Below are 13,106 nucleotides of genomic sequence, written 5' to 3'. Positions count from 1 at the left end.
AATCAGAGTCTGCATTTTAAAAGATCTCTAGGTGATTTATACACATGTTGAAGTTCTAGAGGCACCAAGCAACTAAACTGGAGATGACCTCTAGGCCCGGAAATAATTGGCACAGGCCACGAAGAAACCAGACAGCATTGCCCCCGTAAAGGGGTCCCTTTCCTGCTCAACCCTGGACAATTGACGCCTTGCCAAAATTCATGCTAGCACTTCCTCTCCTCTGGGTTTTTCATAAAAGCTTGAACTTGGACTTTTATATGAAATTGCCCATTTTAAAAAGGTGGTATTAAAAGAAAAGTAAATATTGCATAAGCAAAACTCTGTTGTCTGAATCAAAACCCCTCCCTGGGTCAGAACTGGCCCACAGCCTACTTGTTTGTGATTTCAGCTCTGAACAGTCTCTAAGGTTTCTTCCAAATCTTGAAAAAAAAATGCTATACTGAGATGGTGCCATATTGAACTTGACCCTTCCCGAGAGACCTCACAGCTGATTCTCACAGATCCAACAAAGAGAGAAATTGATTTCATTGTCTGATTTTCTTCGAGGTCAGTCTCTACCAAGCCTGGCAGAGGACTCTGAGATTTAGGAGATACAGACCATGAGCTACTTTCGTGACTGTTTATCATCAAAGAAAACTTGAGTGAATTGGTTTGTTTTGAGATGGTATTTCTTGAACTTCCTTAGCCTATCTTGAGCAGCTCAAGCCGTAGAATGATCCCCAAAGTCCCCAACAGGGAAGTTTACAAAAAGACACATGTGTTGCTTAAATTAGAGAGCCAGCCCAGACTCAGCAGATGGTAGCACACACATTCCTTAGGAGCGTGACTACCAAGCTCCTGTCACTATGTGCCTCCACCAGTGTCTGCCACCCAATCCCCGGGACAAGCTTCCTCCTCCTGTTCTACAGAAGAAGAAACCTAAGCCCTGGGAGATAAGGGGGCTGGCCCACTGTCACCCAATTGGTTAAGGCTAGAGCCAGAACAGAGGGCCAGATTCTTGGGCTCCAAATTCTGTGATGCTGCATTTCTACTCATAAGGTTTCAGTGGTCAAAGAAAGTTGAGAAACACTGGGTCAAGCCAACTTTTAAAAAAGATCTTTAACTACAGGACTTGTCAGAGACTTTAGTGGGCTAACAGACTAGGAATCTTCAAGAGAAGGATATGGCATTTCCTCAACTTATTTAGCCATGCAAATTATTTTTTAAATTTGCATATGACTGGATTGGTGTACGACATTCTGAAACATATGAGAGTTGTGGCCCTCTGTTATTTTCTGAAAATGCAGATCGCAGGGATAGCTGTACCCACGATGCCCGAAGTCCTGTGCTGTTAAAAAATGTGGGGCGCCTGGTGGCTCAGTCGGTTGGGCATCCGACTTCGGCTCAGGTCATGATCTCATGGTTCGTGGGTTCGAGCCCCGCGTCGGGCTCTGTGCTGACAGCTCGGAGCCTGGAGCCTGCTTCAGATTCTGCGTCCTCCTCTCTCTCCACCCCACCCCTGCTTGTGCACTGTCTCTCGCTGTCTTTCAAAAATGAATAAACATTAAAAAATTAAAAAAAAATGAACTCACTGAATTCCCAGTGTGTGAATCTAAAGAGGCTCAATTCACTATAACTTGACCTCAGAGACCTGCAGTTATACTAAGAGCCAAGGGAACAAACCAGGCATATGGCGTCCTACATACCTATGAAAGGTACGTAAGCACCGTCTGCCCAGTTTACTAAGCATTCGGTGAATATGTGAGCACCTTATGGCAGTGTGATATGAGCTTGATATTTCATTTCTGGTGATGCATAAACTTTAACCCTCACGGTATGTGAGGCCATCTAGCCATCTATGAGGTACATAAGGCAAGCAAGAAAAGAAAATTACCAGGTGAAGTGGTCATTTCTGTGGCTGATGCTGAAACTGTAAAACAAAAACAAAACACAATAAGGTAAAATCCGAACAAAGATCCCACCCACAAACAGAACATTTAGAAGACATCTTTTTCCCAAAAACATTTATGCCTCGGATAGACTGAAATTAGATACAAAAACGGCTTCTGAAATGTGAAACTGAAGACAAGAAAGGCCTCTTGGTGAGACTGAAGCAGAGGTGGGCTGCAGGAAGGTCGAGGTGAGAACTATCCGTTGGTTGTGAGGACAGTAGAACCTCCCCGCGTGGGTCAAAAAGGCTGTTTCTCCGATTTCGTGAAGAGCGAATGTTTCCTAGGGCTGCAAAGTAGTAAGAGCCTTCCTAATTCTGACCTCAGGTTCTTAACATGGATTTGCTCATTTTCACTAAACTCACTCGTTGAAAACACAGGGCCAAGATCTGAATATGAAAAGACAGTGGCCCCTTAACATAATTAAACATGTTAGGACCCCTGAGTCAATGTTCATTTACTGTCGTTAATGACCTATCGGGGTTGAAACACGGAAGTGATCCTGAACCCTTCACTGGAACAGACGCCCGACAAGGGCAGGTTGTTGTCTGCTGCCCTCACTACCACGTGTTCATGTAGAGTTTTGCCTGGCTCCGGCAACGTGCCCAACAAATATTTGTAAAATAAATGGATGCGTCCACTGAATCCTATTATTCTTGTCTTTGCTCTAAAGCAGTGGGTATTTTCATTTCATCCAATTGGCTTTTCGAATTCAACTTGTTTGGCAGCCTAAGATAATATATGTGTGGGCTGAATTAAAAAAAAAAATAGAAAAGGAGACCATCTCGAGCCCCTGAGACCAAAAACAAATAGTGTTGATGCTTTCACAAGGGGTACAGGTGAGAGGGACTGGGTTTTGCTCACAGAACTCCCCAAAGCGGTACTACAAAGTCAGCTTTAAGGCTCAAAACATAAGACATAGACTAGAAAAAGCAATGACCCCAGAGGGTGAATAACAGCGAATCTGATAAGTCCTTGAAGAGGGCAGAGACCAGGGGCTCTAAAGTGAACTGGTGAATGTAGCTTCAAGCACTGGGTAGGTCAGCAGGTTAAGAGAGGCCAAGAATGGCCCAGAGGCCTCCCCAAACCAATGTTGAGAACAGACCCTAAGCGTGTGTTTGGAGGACGCCGAGGGGACCCGAGCTTCTTCACATTCACTTCCAGGTCCCTCTCTCCCACCCCAACAGCTGTGGCTCCGGCAGCGTCAGGAGAGAGTCGGGAGTGAGTACCTGAGCAGATGACCCCGGCGTCCTCACGGTGGCCACAGTTGTGGATGGACAAACCCAGGTGCCGGCACTGGCCTAGTGTGGTCTCATTGCCCCAGCACTGCACGTCGTCCAGGAGGATGCTCCCCACACCTTCCCCAAAGTGGCCGTTCCCCAGGGCTCCGACGCCCTCCCCGCAGTCCAGCTGCCGGCACACAACGCGGGCTGCGCCGATGCTCCAGAGGTCATCACACACGGTCCCCCACGTGCCGTTGTGGTACACCTCGATGCGACCTTCACAGCGGTTGCTCCCATCCGCCAGCCTGATGATGGGCAGGTCTGGGGAAGACTCGGGGTTGTTACTGGAACGGGATTAACTCTTCCGGCAAGTAATTTCTCATAGGACTTTCCTGTAGTTTTTACCGTAGCGAACCCTGAAGTCCTATACTCTGTAATCTCTTATTCCTGTCTCCAAGCCCCATAGGAAAAAGTCAAATTAGTACTTATCAGTGCAGTGACTAGCTTTTCCAGGCGAGCTCTGATTTCAGATATTTTGTTCTCTCATTTCCATCTTTGCATTTGAAATATAATTGCAAAGATAAGGACAGATACCTATTTCAGAATGGAGTCATTAAATTGCTAAGCAACAGCATGGAAATAGGTCAGACTCAACTTCTCATTATTTTCGTCGAGCCAAACTTGCACACTGGCCCAGATTCTCAGATTTTATTTAAAAAACATTTTTAATGCTTATTTCTATTTGAGAGAGAGAGAGTGCATGCAAGAGGTGGGGGGCACCGAGAGAGAGAGGGAGACACAGAATCCGAAGCAGGCTCCGGGCTCTGTGCTGTGAGCACGGAGCCCGACGTGGGGCTCGAACCCACGAACTGTGAGATCATGAACCGAGCCGAAGTTGGACGCTTAACCAGCTGAGCCACCCAGGTGCCCCAACAGCTAGACAGATTGTAGAAGCAGAGACTAGACAAGTGGCGGGCCCCGCATGCAACATGTCCCTCCATGGCAGGGCCGAATCCACCCCGGCCCTGACATTCCCAGCTGTAACCTCAGGGAGTCTGCTAGAAAGATTCAATAGCTGGGAAGGGGTGAAGGAAGCAGTCAAAGGATTACCAACTGCAGGAGCCATTTCCGCTGATTCTGGGGCAGCTTCGGCAGCTGAAAGAGAAAGCGCAAGGCATTCATGTCAGCAGGTGGGCACTTGCAGAAACGCTCGTGGACACACCAGCCGATGGGTACGTGAACCCACATCTGTCCCCATGTGCCGGTTCGGGAAATCCTGGCAAAGGCAACTGCGCTTCTGAAACCTCCTTTCCCTCAGCCGGTGAGACCGAGGCTTATGGAGGCTAATTGGAAGGGTCTATCTGAGCTTTTCCGGGGGGAGCCATCCAGAGCCACTCGGAGCTGAGGCTACAAAACAGGACAGATGAGGCTCTCATGACATTTTAATTCAGAGTTCTCATCGAGGGATGCCAAGACTTCTTTGTAGCACCAAACGCTCACTCTACAGATGAAACGAAACAAAACAGAACAAAACTACCCAACAGGGGCGCCTGGGTGGCTCAGTCTGTTAAGCATCTGACTTCAGCTCAGGTCATGATTGCACAGTTGGTGAGTTGGAGCCCTGCATCAGGCTCTGCGCTGACAGCTGGGTCTTCTGTCCCCCTCGCTGTCTGCCCCTTCCCCGCTTGCACTCTCTCACTCAAAAATTTAAAAAAACATTGAAAAAATTTAAAAACAAAAAACCCCAAACTACCCAACAACAGGGTGGGATAGAAATATTCCCATCTTGTCTGTATCTTCCCCCATTTGGGAACCTTGTCTCCCCTCCCCCAACTGTGAGTCGGGGGTAGCTCTGGGCCGTGACGGTGGGGGGGAGGGGGGGAGCGTGGGGGGTGGAGGGGTTGGGGAGGTGGGTCACAGATGTTTGTTGCACGCATTATTTAGTAACAAAAGGTAACAAAGCAGGGCTTTTCAACATTCAATCAGCTTTTTTGAATGGTTGCATAAAATTGTCCCTAATAGCAAGAAAATCGTGAGCTGGGCAATCAGCAGCTCAGGAGAGCTTTCCCATCTAGCTCTTTCCGAGAAATACCTTCATGAGAAATTTATGATGTTGACGCACATCGAAAAATCATTCCTGACAATGAAAAACCATCCTGAGCAGGGGTATAACTTCCTGCTTTACAGGCATGTTTTTTGTTTGCTTGTTTGTTTTTTGCTCATAGGATCTTCCTTCTTCTTAGGGCCAGGGGAGTGGGCTGTGATATCAGGTACACTTCAGACAAGTGTGACCACCATCCTGGGTTAGCGGAATCTGAGGAGGTTCCTGAGACATGGGTCTCTCTGTGCTCCAGATGGGAAAATTCCAGGCAAACCGGGACAAGCCGTTTTCATGACCTGGAACCCCAAGCCTTTAGGGTCGGCCTGCCTGGCAGAGGAGGGAACCCAGTCTAGGGGGAGTTCAGGTACCTGAGCAGACGGCTCCGGCATCCTCGTGGTGACCACAGTTATGGACCGACAGGCCACGGTGGCGGCACTGCCCCAGGCTGGTCTCATTGCCCGTGCAGCGCACATCGTCCAGGAAGATGGGGCCCGAGCCATCACCAAACAGACTGCTCCTCGGGGCCGCCAGTGCCATTCCGCAGCCCAGCTGCTGGCACACCACCCGTGCGGCCGGCAGGTCCCAGAGGTCGTCGCACACGGTCCCCCAGGTGCCGTTGTAGAGGATCTCCACGCGGCCCTCGCACCTGCTGCTCCCCGCCGCCAGCCTCACCACCGGCAGATCTGCAGGAACCAAAGGTCAGAGAGGCTTGAAAAGGTTCCCCGGACTCTCAAACGAGACAGCATTTCCAGTTGGAGAATTCTAGCCCCGTCTGCAGTCTGTGTCCCCCGGGAAAGCAAATCATATATGCAGAGGAGACCATGTGATGGCTTCTTGTTTCTGAGATTCAGCACAAACTCCACAGTGTTTTGCTGTCAGTGGGCCATTTCTTATGGAAATATGGGCCACATGGTGGCTTTGCAGACGACCACTTAAAAACAACTGTCTTGGGGCGCCTGGGTGGCTCAGTCAGTTAAATGTCTGACTTCAGCTCCAGTCGTGATCTCGTGGTCCAGGATTTCGAGCCCCGTGTCGGGCTCTGTGCTGACAACTCAGAGCCTGGAGCCTGCTTCGGATTGTGTCTCCCTGTCTCTCTGTCCCTCCCCTGCTCGTGCTCTGTCTCTTTCTCTGTCTCTCAAAAATAAATAAAAATATTTTTAAAAATTAAAAAAAACCCACCCCAACTGTCTGCTTTCATTCTCTTTTGGGTGTCATTTGTCATGTGGTTTCTCTAAAAATTCGAAACAGTTCGGCTGAATGCTTGGGGTTCAGACTTCACATTTTTTTACCCAGGTCTCTTAAAGAATGTTTGGAATATTCAGAACAAAATTAATTTCACTTTACTTGAATTTTAAAAAGGATGAAGTGTTTATCGGAGGATGATGGAGAAGGTTGGGGCTGGAAAATTGCGCAGCAGAAGAGGGGCGTCGCTCCTACAAGAAGGTCAGATACTCACTGAGTGAAACTTACCCCCGAACCAAAAGCAGATGAGCCTGGTTCTCAGATTCTGAGCCCCAGAGATGGGGCTGGTTCATGGGGTCCACCTAGAGAAGGGCCCACAAGAGCACTGTGTGGCTCAGGACCTTCCTACGGGCCTTTCAGTGATGCCACTGAGGGTGGGTGGGTGACTGGCTCGGCTTGAAAAGGTCCCCACATGGGGAGAACCCACCATACCACCAGCTTGTCTCTGATGAGCGCAGCTTTTATTCCGTTTGGCACCGGGGCCATGAAAATTGTGTTGGCTACATTTCTGTGGGCCACAAATGCCAGCCTAAGAAAAGAAGTCGCAAAATGTAAGGATGGAAAAAATACCTATTGGTTGGAAAACATGTGGCTGTTCCCCAGGAGTTGCAGCAACTGTACATGTGAAAGAGAAAATAGTCATCGTAAGTACCTTCTAAGCCAACAATGCAATTTCATAATCTTCTCAGTACCGTCTATATCACATGCGTGAGTTTGCCTTTAAACAACCCTATCCAATCTCTGATCAGATAGTTAGCATTTATTTTTTTAAAAAATGTTTATGTATTTTTGAGAGAGAGAGAGAGAGAGAGAGAGAGCACGCACATGCACTCGAGCACAAGCGGGGGAGGGGCAGAGAGAGGGAGGCACAGAGTCTGAAGCAGGCTCCAGCAGAGCCCGACATAGGGCTCGAACTCATGAATTGTGTGATCATGACCTGAGCCAAAGTTGGAGGCTTAACCAACTGAGCCAACCAGGTGCCCCTAGGTAGTTGGCATTTAAAATGTGATGGTAGCTCATACAGGTGATACAGGTGTATGTATTATTCTGGTTAAGGGTAAGAAAATAAGAGAAATAACGTGGATGTCGGGATTGTGAAGGCGTGGCCCCACAGGCCCAGCACCTTCTCAGAACCACAGAGCTTTGGGTCAAGGAACCGGTGTCTCCGTCCTGCTGAAATGCAGACCTCATGTACAGGAAGGAGGACATCAAGCCTGTTAACACCCAGAATGGCTTCTCCTCTGGGTGCAGAGTAGGGCCCCAGGGGGATGGAAAACAGTTCTGGGACTTTGCCTTCTGGGGAGGGTCTGGAGCTCAGAGCCACTGTCAAGGCAAGCTAAGGTTGGTGAGAGAGACCCAGCATGGGGACCCTGCACTAGATGGCTTGTCACCAAATAGCAAATAAGATGGATGTGAACGCACAGATGCCTGTATGTCCAGCAGCTGTAGAATCTACAAAGACAAAGGAGACGCAGGGGTGGTTTCATAACAGAAACCAGGGCAGTGGAGTGGTTCGAAGGTCACTGTCTCAGTTTACACGTCACTCAACAAGCCTGTGTAAACAGTTGTTCTTATGCGTCTAGGGCTGCCCCCTCTGGGTTTTTACAGCCAGGTGTGGATTGTGTCACCAGGCCAAAAACTCTGGGGTAGTGATTCTGAAAGAATTTGCCTTCGTAACGAAAATGCCACCACCAGCAATAGAGTTAACATTCTGCGCATCTATAGAGTGCCATGTGCCTGAGTAGGTGTTGAATGCCTCGTGTAATCCTCCCGGCAATTTTTATGAGACAAGCGCCATTGCTTTCTGTATTGTCCAATGGATTAACCTTGATGGCCACTCCAGTGGAAGGGGGCCCTCCCGTACATTAAAGAGCTCGCAACTTTTTCAGAGTTCGAACAGAAATCTGTCCCAGACGTGGGGAAGGTTTAAAGCGTGGGAACATTTCTAGACTCCATCTGCTAACTTCAGGCTTGGCCTGGCAGCTCCATGACTGGCCCAGAAGGGACCTGCGCTCATCTGAGCAGATGACACCAGTGTCCTGGTGATGCCCACAGTTGTGTGTGAGCCAGCTGCTGCGAGGGCACTGCCCCAGTGAGGACTCACTTCCTGTGCACTTGACGTCATTCAGGAGGATGCTGCCTGACCCGGGGCTGAAACTGGCCCCAGAGAGGGTGGACACAGCCTGGCCACAGCCAAGCTGTCTGCAGACCACGTGGGCATCCTCTATGGACCAGCTGTCATCACACACCGTGCCCCAGGTGTCTGCGTGGTAGACTTCCACTCGGCCTTCGCACCTGCTTGACCCATTCACCAGCCGCAGACCCAGACCTTGGGGGACAATTTCAAGCAATGACTTCCATCAAGGCTCATCCGAAAGGCCACAGAAGAGCCAGCAGCTCTTGGAAATTGTACGGGTGATGGATGGCGATAGATTTACTCCCCCTTTCACTCTGCTTCACTCATTTAATTTTTGCCTTGAGTATTACCTCCTGTGTTTCCTGAGGTGACAGTTGGTTGGGAAATGGTTTTGCTCCTTAGTCCGCTGGCCCAGAGACCCGCCTCATCATGGAGCCATTTCTTCTCTTCACTGTGTGTCCTGAAGTCTTGGCTTCTGGCACTCACAGGGTTTGCTGGGTTTTTTCATGAGATGCTAACATGCACACACCAATTGGTGTGTGTGCGCGCGCGTGTGTGTGTGCATGCACACGCACAATGTTCTCTGCCTGCCCTTGCACACGCATTGATCAAGTGATGATCACAATGGCTCCATCTATGTTGGTTCGGGATCAGGTGCTGTCACATGTGCATAGATGCTCCTGGGAGCTCATAAGGCAGTTATTCCAGACTGCCCTTCGTGTTCAGAGGACAGAGTCGCAGAAGGGAGCAGAGATGGGATGTGCTCAGGACACAGCCAAGAATAGCTCATGGGGACACAGCCAAAGACAGGTCAAGGTGGGGTTGGGGGGAGATTTGAGGTCAGTGGGTCACTCTCAGCCCTCGGGCACCCACCTGAGGCTGCGGAGCAGTGTTTCCAGTGGGGACACTTTCTCCCACGGTAGTAACACTGGGGTAATTCTGAGCTAAAACTCGAATGAGGGAAGGCCATGGAGGAGAGAGGAACAGCTTACCTGCTGATGTGGGCACCTCTGCTGGCTTTGGGAAAGATGCTAAGGACAGAGAGAAACAAAACAGGATACAACATCTTAGGTGACAAGCACGCTTAACTCTAAGTTAACTGTCGGTGGGCCCTCAGCCTTGTGGACTACCTACAGTTTCTATTCTAGATGGATTCCCTTCTCAGGTCCTTGCTCTTTGGGGGAGTCTTCCATCACCCTGCTGCCACGTGCACCAGGAAGACAAGCAGCTAAAGCACACTCAAGAAAATCAGAGCATGGCAGGTATGTTTTAAAGAAAGCATTCTTTGGGCATCACTACTGTCCAGTATAACCTACCCTGGTGCTTTCTTTGAGGTTTGGGGTCACTTCTTTTTCCTAACCCCTCTGCATATTGCATTTTACTCTTAAAGAATGTGCCGCAGACAAGCAGCTGACCTAATTTAAAATGTGAGCCGGTCAACTGTTGAGCCGGTCAGAGTCAGGGAAAGACCAAGTGATGCTTTCAGCCCCTTCATTCTTTTTATTTTTAAAATTTTTTAATGTTTTTATTCATTTTTGAGAGAGAGAGAAAGAGAGTGGAGGAGGGGCAGAGAGAGAGAGAGAGAGAGAGGGAGGCACAGAATCTGAAGCAGGCTCCAGGCTCTGAGCTGTGAGTACAGAGCCTGATGCAGGCTCGAACCCATGAACTGTGAGATCATGACTCGAGCTGAAGTTGGATGCTCAACAAATGAGCCACCTGGGTGCCCCTTAGCTCCTTCATTCTTTACAACTCTGTCAGGGAGAAATGTAGAAAGTAGGACAGACAGAGCTAAACCCCTGCAGTGCTTGGAAGGAGCTGGCTGGCATCTGAATAGTGTGCCCCATGTGGCAAGCCCTGCTCCACCTGCTCTACACAGAGAGAACACTGAGTTCCAGAATGGCTTTAGGAGGCAAATATTATTATCCTCCTCCTTATCCTTATCTAGAGGAAGACACTAAGGCAGGGGGCGGGGTTGGGAGGTGGGTGCAGAGATTTGTTCAAGATCCCACGGCTCACGAATGATGAAGCCAGGGTGATAGGTCCAGGACATTTGGATCTATCCACAGCCCTACTGCCCAGGGTGACTTTGCCAAGACAAGTTACAGTTAATCAATAATAATTGAAGGGGTGCCTAGGTGGCTCTGTCATGATCTCGGGGTTGTGGGATTGAGCCTCGCATCTGGCTCCAGGCTGAGTGTGGAGCCTGCTTGTGAATCTCTCTCTCTCTCTCTCTCTCTCTCTCTCTCTCTCTCTCTGTCCTCCCCCACTCTCTCTCTCTCTCTACTTCTGCCCCTCCCCTGTTCATGCTCTCTCTTTCTCTCAAATTAAAAAAAAAGTACAATTGAAATTACCTGAAGTTGGGTAACTCCCAGCAGCTGATGGTGTTGAGTAAGGCAGAGAGGCTGTGAGAGACATAAATCAAACTCATTCTTCTCAAACCCAAGAGGTTGATCTGCTTATTTGGAACAGAAAGGTCCATGTCTGGCTCTAGGGAGAAACAGCACCCAATCTGGGCATGTGAGCCCCGAGTTGCCATGGTAACAACCAGCAGATGTCTTGGGTCACTGGGCTCATTTCTGTCCAGCTGCGGGACATCACAATGTCTTTAATTTGTTTTCAAACTCTGCTCACAGTGATGGTTGCCTTATGTGGAATGCCTAGCTTGCCATTTCCTTTGGTTTTGTGATTCTTCCTGGGTGTGTGGGTCTTGCCTCCCAGAGCAAATGTCAGTTTGCAAAGCGTGGGACTACGTTTGTCTCAAGGATGTGCACTGGCCACTTGAGCACCTGGAGGGATCCGAGGGCCAGGGTGGAGACCTCTGAGCAGCCGCTTTGTGACGTTTCCCCTTCACCTCTGACCCACCTTGAGTAGCTCTTCCAGGGTCCTGGTTCCACACCTCCCTGCTCTTGAAGCCCCCAGCCCTGTCCTCGGATGTCACAGTCAGCATGTGGCTTCCGGTCATGTTTTGCTTCAACACTGATTCTGCCCCTTGACCTCTCCCTTCTCCTCTCAAAACCTTCTAGTATTGCCACCCTTGCTTTTTCCTTCATCCTCCTGTCATTTCGGCCAGGTCTAGCTGGTCAGCCACTTTGCCTCTTCCCAGCCAAATCCAGAAGGATGCAGAGATAGACTGGGGCTTCTGACTCCAAGTACTGAATTTATTTGCAGAAACTCAATTGGGATAAAACTGAGGAATAAGAGCCCTGGGCTGGGACCTGGGCTCCCACCTTCCCAGCTCTGTGACTTTAGGAGTCATCTCTGTGTCACCTGGGCAACAAGGGAGATGAACCAAAGAGATGCTTCCCAGAGGTATGATTCATCACTGGTGGGATGCGAGATAATTTGAGGTGATGCATCTTCTATTTTAAGAGTCGCATATTTATATAACATTATAATCTAAAAATCTACATTGAATTCCATTCTGATTAAAGACATTTTCAGATATGCATGGGCATGCATTGATCAGAATAGATAGTTCATTGTTTATTTTATTTTTTCTAAGTTTCTTTGTTTATTTTTTTGAGGTGGGGGAGGGGCAGAGAGAGAGAGAGAGAAAGAGAGAGAGAGAGAGAGGGCTCTGTCGGCACAAAGCCCAGCACAGGGCTCGATCTCATGAACCTTGAGATCATGACCTGAGCTGAAACCAAGAGTCGGACGCTTAACTGACTGAGCCACCCAGGCGCCCTGATAGTTCATTGTTTATTTTAATTTGTAAACATTTTCATATTGCTATGTTGCCGCTGTGTCTGTTTGTATGTATTGTCTATTTATGGCGGCTGATCCTGGCTGTCCGTGTATGGTAGGGATATAGGAATTCCTCGTAAAATGAATTCGTGTCAGTAAAAGAAGAGGAGTCCGTGTGAAGGAAAAGTATTAAGGAAGGTGTGGTGTCTGTGGGAGGTGGGCAGAAGCCACGCAGGGGCATCTGAGCGGCGGAAGCTCGGGAAACAGTGACATCAGGACCCCCTCCTGCTCTGAGTACAGTTGGGAATGTCATTTCGCCCACCCGCTTGTGTCAGCATCAGGCCCACCTGAGCAGATGACGCCGGCGTCCTCGTGGTGGCCGCAGTTGTGGGAGAACCAGCCGCTGTGCAGGCACTGCCACAGCCTGGCTTCCGTCCCCACGCACTCCACGTCGTCCAGAGCAATGGGGCCCACGCCTTGGTGGAAATGCGCCCTGCCGGGGGCCGACACCGCCCTGCCGCAGGCCAGCTGCCTGCACACCACCTGCGCGTCACGCGGGTCCCAGCTGTCGTCACACACGGTCCCCCAGGTGCCGTTGTAGTGCAGCTCCACGCGGCCCTCGCACCGGTGGCTGCCTCCGGCCAGCCTGAGGGCCACATCTGGGGACCACAGACACGCCTGGGTCATGCTCTGGGTGCTCCCCCTTTGCCCCTGCCCTCAAGGAAGGTCCCGGGAATTTCCTGTGAGTCGACCCACTTTTGAGGGCTCTCCTCTCAGCCGTGGGGAGGGAG

The sequence above is a fragment of the Panthera pardus genome, unplaced genomic scaffold, assembly GCF_024362965.1.
Source record: "Panthera pardus isolate Hobbes unplaced genomic scaffold, ASM2436296v1 HiC_scaffold_22, whole genome shotgun sequence".
Lineage (NCBI taxonomy): Eukaryota > Metazoa > Chordata > Mammalia > Carnivora > Felidae > Panthera > Panthera pardus.
This window is presented reverse-complemented; position numbering follows the sequence as displayed.